General features: G+C 35.9%; 1 pseudogene; it reads left to right on the forward strand.

The window, feature by feature from the left end:
* Positions 1-4,333: 4,333 nt before the first annotated feature.
* LOC149262368 (non-specific lipid-transfer protein pseudogene) lies at positions 4,334-4,735 on the forward strand (annotated as a pseudogene).
* The last annotated feature ends 1,354 nt before the right edge of the window (positions 4,736-6,089 follow it).

Consider the following 6,089-nt stretch of genomic DNA (forward strand, 5'->3'; position numbering starts at 1 on the left):
TTTAAAATGTAATGTATGTACCCGGAATAAAAAAGAATCTGATCTCTGTTTCTATGATAATAGATCATAATCTTAAGGTAGAATTTTTTAAGTCTTATTGTGTTATTAAATATCTGTTGGATTATATGAAGCTAATTGCATTAGGTATTCGAGTGGGAGGATTGTATAAGCTGGACGTAAAAGGAGCACCACACCAATCCTTGAACTCATTAGTTATGACTGCAGAAGACTTATGGCATCAAACATTCGGTCATATCAATTTCAATGATCTGCTGCTACTTCAGAAATGAGGTATGGTCAATGGTGTTCCTGTTTTAAAGAACGTTCATGTTGACTGTGAATCATGTGCTCTTGGGAAGATGCATAGAGATGAGCTTCCTGTAAATATAGATAAAAAGAAGAGAGATATACTAGAGCTTGTGCACACTGATTTATGTGGGCCGATGCAAACGAGGTCATTAGAAGGTGCCTATTATTCTTCGCTCGGATGAAGGGGGAGAATACAAGAAGTGTGGTTTCATAAAATATTGTAAGGACCGTGGGATAGTTCACTAGTTCACAATACCCCACACTCCTCAACAAAATGGTGTTGCAGATAGGAAGAATAGAACCCTTGGGGAGTGTGTTCAAATGGTTTTTGGGCAGAAGCAATAGATACTGTAGTATATTTGAAGAATAGGAATCCAACAAAAAGACTTGATTTTAAAACTCCATTCAAAGCATTATTAGGTTTTAAGCATAGTTAATCATTTAAGGGTTTTTGGCTCCAAAGATTTTGCTCATGTTCCAAAAGAGGATAGGAAGACACTGGATTCAAAGGCCATTAAATGCATTTTTGTTAGGTACTACGTAGAGTTTAAAGCTTATAATTTGTTTAATCCCTCTACTCATAAAGTGTTTGCAAGTAGAGATGTAGTATTGCATGAGCAGGTTGATGATGGAAGCCATGATAGAAGCAATGAAGAACGGCACATGCCCTTTCTGCTGGAAGATGAAAGTGATGAAAGGGACAAGCATGAGCAGCAACAACAGAAAATGGAAGATGTGGATGGTACATATGCAAGTAGCAAGCCAAGTCCACCAAGGGATGATCAGAACAGATTTGAAGCCAGTCCACCACTCACAAGACTAGGTAGGCAAATTCTGGTGCCAACAAGATATAGGGATCATGCTCTTATAACAAGTATGTTAAATGTTAGTGAACCCTCTAATTATAAATAAGCAAGTCAATATAGTGAATGTAGGGTAGCCATAGAAGAGGAATATGAGTCAATAATTAAAAACAAAACCTTGGTTCTAGTTGAACTACCTGAAGAAAAACAACCCATAGGTTGCAAATGGTTATATAAGACTTAATTTAAAGCAGATGGGAGCATAGACAAATATAAAGATAGGCAGGTTCCAAAGGGGTACTCGCAGAAAGAAGGCATAGACTATGAGGAAATCTTCAACCTTGTAGCTAAATTAAACACAATTAGAATGTTAATTGCTTTAGCTACCAACCATCATTCGATGATACACCAGCTAGATGTGAAATCTGCATTCTTAAATGGGGAATTAAAAGAAGAAGTATATTTAATGCAACATGAAGGGTTTGTTAAATAGGGGGAGGAACATTTATTCTATAGATTGAAGAAATCATTGTATGGACTAAAACAGGCACCCAGGTCGTGGTATGATAAAATTGATTCATTTTTCCTACAACATAGTTATAAAAGAAGAAATAATGACCCTAATCTGTATACCGTGTTTGATGAAAAGGGGCAAATTGTTTTGATTTCTTTATATGTAGATATCTTATCATTACAGGAAATGCTAATGACGTCATTAAAGAAATCAAAGAGAAGGTGTCATAGGTCTTTGAGATGAAAGACCTCAGAGAGTTACACTATTGATTGGATCTTGATGTCTGGAGGGATTTTGGCTAGACTTTTCTGTCTCAAGAAAAGTATGTCAGGAGTTTAATGAAAAAGTTCAGAATGGATCACTACAAAGCTACATCAGTGACTTTACAATAGAATACCAAACTTCAGAATAATGATGGCTCTAAGGAGGTCGATGCAACATAGTATAGACAACTGGTTGGGAGTCTAATTTACTTGACTACAACTAGGCCAGATTTGGCTTTTGTAGTCAGTGTATTGAGCCAATTCATGTCAAAGCATCTTGAGAATCATTTGGTTGTAGCGAAAGACGTCTTAAGGTATCTTCTAGGAACCTTAGACTTTGGTATTAAATATACTGACTCGCTTGATGTTAGATTGACAGGTTTCTTAGACTTAGATTGGGCTAGAAATATAGATGACTGACAATACATAATAGGTTGTGCATTCAGCATTGGGTCCAAGGTTATTGCATGGATAAACAAGAAGCAGAACAATGTATCCTTGTCTTTAGCCGGAGAAGAGTATCAACCAATGTGTGCAACATGTGGGGCAGTTTGGTTGAGGAGACTTCTCCAGGATGCCGAAGAAGAACAAAAAGATGCAAATGTTATCAAATGTCATAACCAAAGCTTAATCAAACTTGCAAATAATCCAATGTTTCATAAAAAAACCAAGCATATTGATACATAGTTTCATTTTGTTAGGGAGAAGGTTTAGTCGAAGGAAATTCATATTGAATATTGTAATACTTGTGACAATGCTACAAATATTTTTACCAAGCCTCTTGGAAAAATTAAATTTGAGTTATTTAGGGAGATGTCAGGAGTACTAGTGAACCCTTTCTCCATTAATGCAGAGTGTTAAAGTTAATGGAGAAATGTATTTTTGGAGAAAGTCAGTTCATTAGTTACCTGTGAGACTCCGGTTAGAAATTTGTTCCTATTTTCTAGGTAGTTGTTCTAACCTCCCTATTTGCTTGTAAACTATATATTATTAGTTGATAATGTGAAGTGTGTAGAGCTTTCTGCCACAAAGAATGTCCAGATAAAGCCCTCACGGGAAAGCTATTAAGTTTATTGAATATAATTTTCGTCTTCGAATTTTTACCATCTTAATATTTCTGGATTATCTTAAATAAACAGAAAACACTAATGTGAAAGGTAAATAAACGAGAACTATGACCCAAAAAAAAAAAAAAAAATTTGATTAAAATTATAATATATTTCATTTTTTTTTTTCAAATTTTGAAAAAAAAAATCAATATATTAGAATTGTAAGATCTACATTTTCGATATTAAAATTAAAAGATCTACATTTTCGATTTTTTTCCACTTGAATTTTACACAATCAAACTTCTTTTCCGTATAGAATGGAATTCGAATTCTAATTCTAATTCGAATTTGGTAATATGCTTTCCACCATTAAAATATGTGGCAATACTGTGATGAGAATGATAGGACTGGGAAGAGAGAGTCATTTAGATGGGGAAAAATAAAATAAAATATATAGCTGCATATAGCATACATTGTGAACGAGAAAAAACAAAATCGCGTCTCTTATACAGATCTCAATGATGACAATAACGAAGTATCATTTTCCAAAACTTATTTATATTTATTGAGGTAGTCACCTGTATTTAAAATTACATAACCAGTCCCTTCGAGGGTTGGTTATCAAGACCGGCATGCTTGAAATCGATCCGAGTTTGTGAAGATCTAACTCAAGTTTATCCAGATATGAACAAGAGCCACGGAGATATGATCTAAATGACAGGGAAACCATCAATTTCGAGCAGAAAAAGATGGATTATGGCCTGTAATTTTAAGTGGAACTGTGTGTGCATTCAGATTTGGAAGGGGTATCCAATTGGGAATTTTGCAAATCCAAATCCTAATTGCTGTAGGCCGTAAGATTCACAGTTAGTACTTAATTATGAAAACATGGCATCTACAATGCCAGTCTCGATTGTAAATTTTGGAAATATTATCCAGAATTTAACAGACATCGAGGTCAATTGTTTGACCTACAATTATAACTTCACTGGTATCAGTTGCATTCTGAGATATTACTAGAATCTATTACCGAAATAAGTTATGCATAACGGACCATGTTTTAACGTATCTTTTTAATAGGAAATTTGAAATTCGCAAGAAAAGGTCGAGTACCATCAACTGCCCATTGCTGTCTTCTTACTGAATTTATGGCAGGTCGAATTATTTGCATCATATTTATGACAGAAGACCTCCCAGAGAAGCTGACGGCCAGACACACCAGCTCACCTCGTTGGCGGTGCCTAGGGTATGCTGAGACATTTGATGCCAAGCGTTGGCATATATGGGTCGCTTCTACTATTTATTGGGAATCCTCAAGTTTGTTCTGCATCTGAGCATTTGAACGTCGGCTTTGAGTGCAGGCATATATCTCTGTGAGTGAGATAGGTGTGAGACATGGCTGGGAATGGGGTGGTGAAGGCTGTGTTTGCGTATGGGCTTGTGGCTGCAGTGATGACTGCGTGGGGTGTAGTCAGAACGGAGGGTGCGATATCATGCAACAATGTCGCGAGTGCCTTCACGCCATGCGGTGTATATCTGAAGGGGAATGCGATCACCCCTGCTCCGGGTTGTTGTCCTTCCCTTAAGGCTTTAGACTCTCAAGTTAGGGACACCCCTGATAGGCAGGCTGTTTGTAACTGCCTCAAGGATCAGGCAAAGACATTTGGGGTCAATTTAGGTAAGGCTGCTAATCTGCCCACTCTGTGCAAGATCAACGACATCAACGTGCCTGTCAGCCGTGACGTTGACTGTACCAAGTATGTCTGCCCATTAACTGTTCCTTTCACCGTTCTTTGATTCTTTCATTCTGATGCGGACCTCTAACTGCTTCATTTAAAAAAAAATTGGATTAATGACTTTATGTTGTTTGTGCATGGCAGAGTTCATTGAAACGTGGTCTGGTGGTATCGAATGCGGGCTGGTTTAGTTAGTGCTTTTGTAGTAATGGAGTACAAGTATATTAGTTCGTCTATGAACTTGCTATAATGTTGGAGCCACGACATGCCGTTTTGAGCGTTTCGCAGTTACTCCGAAGAATGATCACTTTTACTGTTTCTCTAATGCATTTAAGCGAATCAATGATGCCAGCCAACTTTTTAATTTTGTCTATTGTTACATTCCCAACTCCTTTTTCCAGTTCAATGAGCCTGAATTTAAGTAGCTGTAGTCAAAATTATAATGCGTTTACTCTCTAGAGTATCATGGTCATCAATTTAGTTCCTTTACGTTCTGTGGCAATGGTGTAACACGTAGGATATTTCTGGGACATTTTTGCGTTGCTTGAAATTCTAGATTTTTATGCACCACTCAGCATAGTTAAGTACGGATGAATACAATGTTAATTTTCAAGAAAGCATTAACAGCTTTCTGGTAAACGGTTGTTTGACTTTTCGAGGTAGCATCATAAAATTTCTGAGGATTCTTTTTTATAGGCTTATCTTTATCTTGATTATGGATATTGGAAATATTTCATTAACAAAAGGATTGGGAAGTAAAATAATTAATTTTATTTTGACTAGAGTTAGAGTTAAAGAATTGATTGGGTTGTTATTATAGTTAATCAAATTTTATAATAATTTTAATTCTTTTTTTTTTGTTAAATTAAGTATAACCATTAAAACAAAAGAAAGGTTAACTTAGTTATCAATTATTTCAATACTTAAATACAAAAGAGTGAATGGAGCTCTACTTGAATGGTTCATGAGGCACAATACTCGCTAAAGTTTTGCAAATGGGGTAGCAAGCTAAGTGGTCTTCAAAGAAAATTTTAAGGATGAAAATTTATTTTAATGTTTAGAAACCTTGGCGAATCTCACTAGTTCATAATATGCAATATGTAAATTGTTTTGCAATAATTTTGTAAAAATATTCAAATTTCTAATAATTTTATGCAATCTACAGTAAAACAATTTTATACTAGAAATTGTGGGCGAATAATTTTTAGAAAAAATGGGCATTAGCGAATACTTTTTTTTGGAAAAAACATAGATAATTAGCCCATTTGTTAATATTAGCCCCTTAAATTTTCCCTGGTGGGCTTGGTTGCGGGGAAAACTCCACTGTTAAGTGTGCTTGAGCTAGAGGCGATTTGGAATGGGTGACCACCCGGGAAGTCCTGGTTACCAGGTGCAAGCCCAAGAAGTGATGATTG

The sequence above is a fragment of the Pinus tabuliformis genome, chromosome 6 (assembly GCF_031772625.1).
Source record: "Pinus tabuliformis cultivar Carrire ecotype Pingquan chromosome 6, CPIR1, whole genome shotgun sequence".
In the NCBI taxonomy this organism is placed as follows: domain Eukaryota; kingdom Viridiplantae; phylum Streptophyta; class Pinopsida; order Pinales; family Pinaceae; genus Pinus; species Pinus tabuliformis.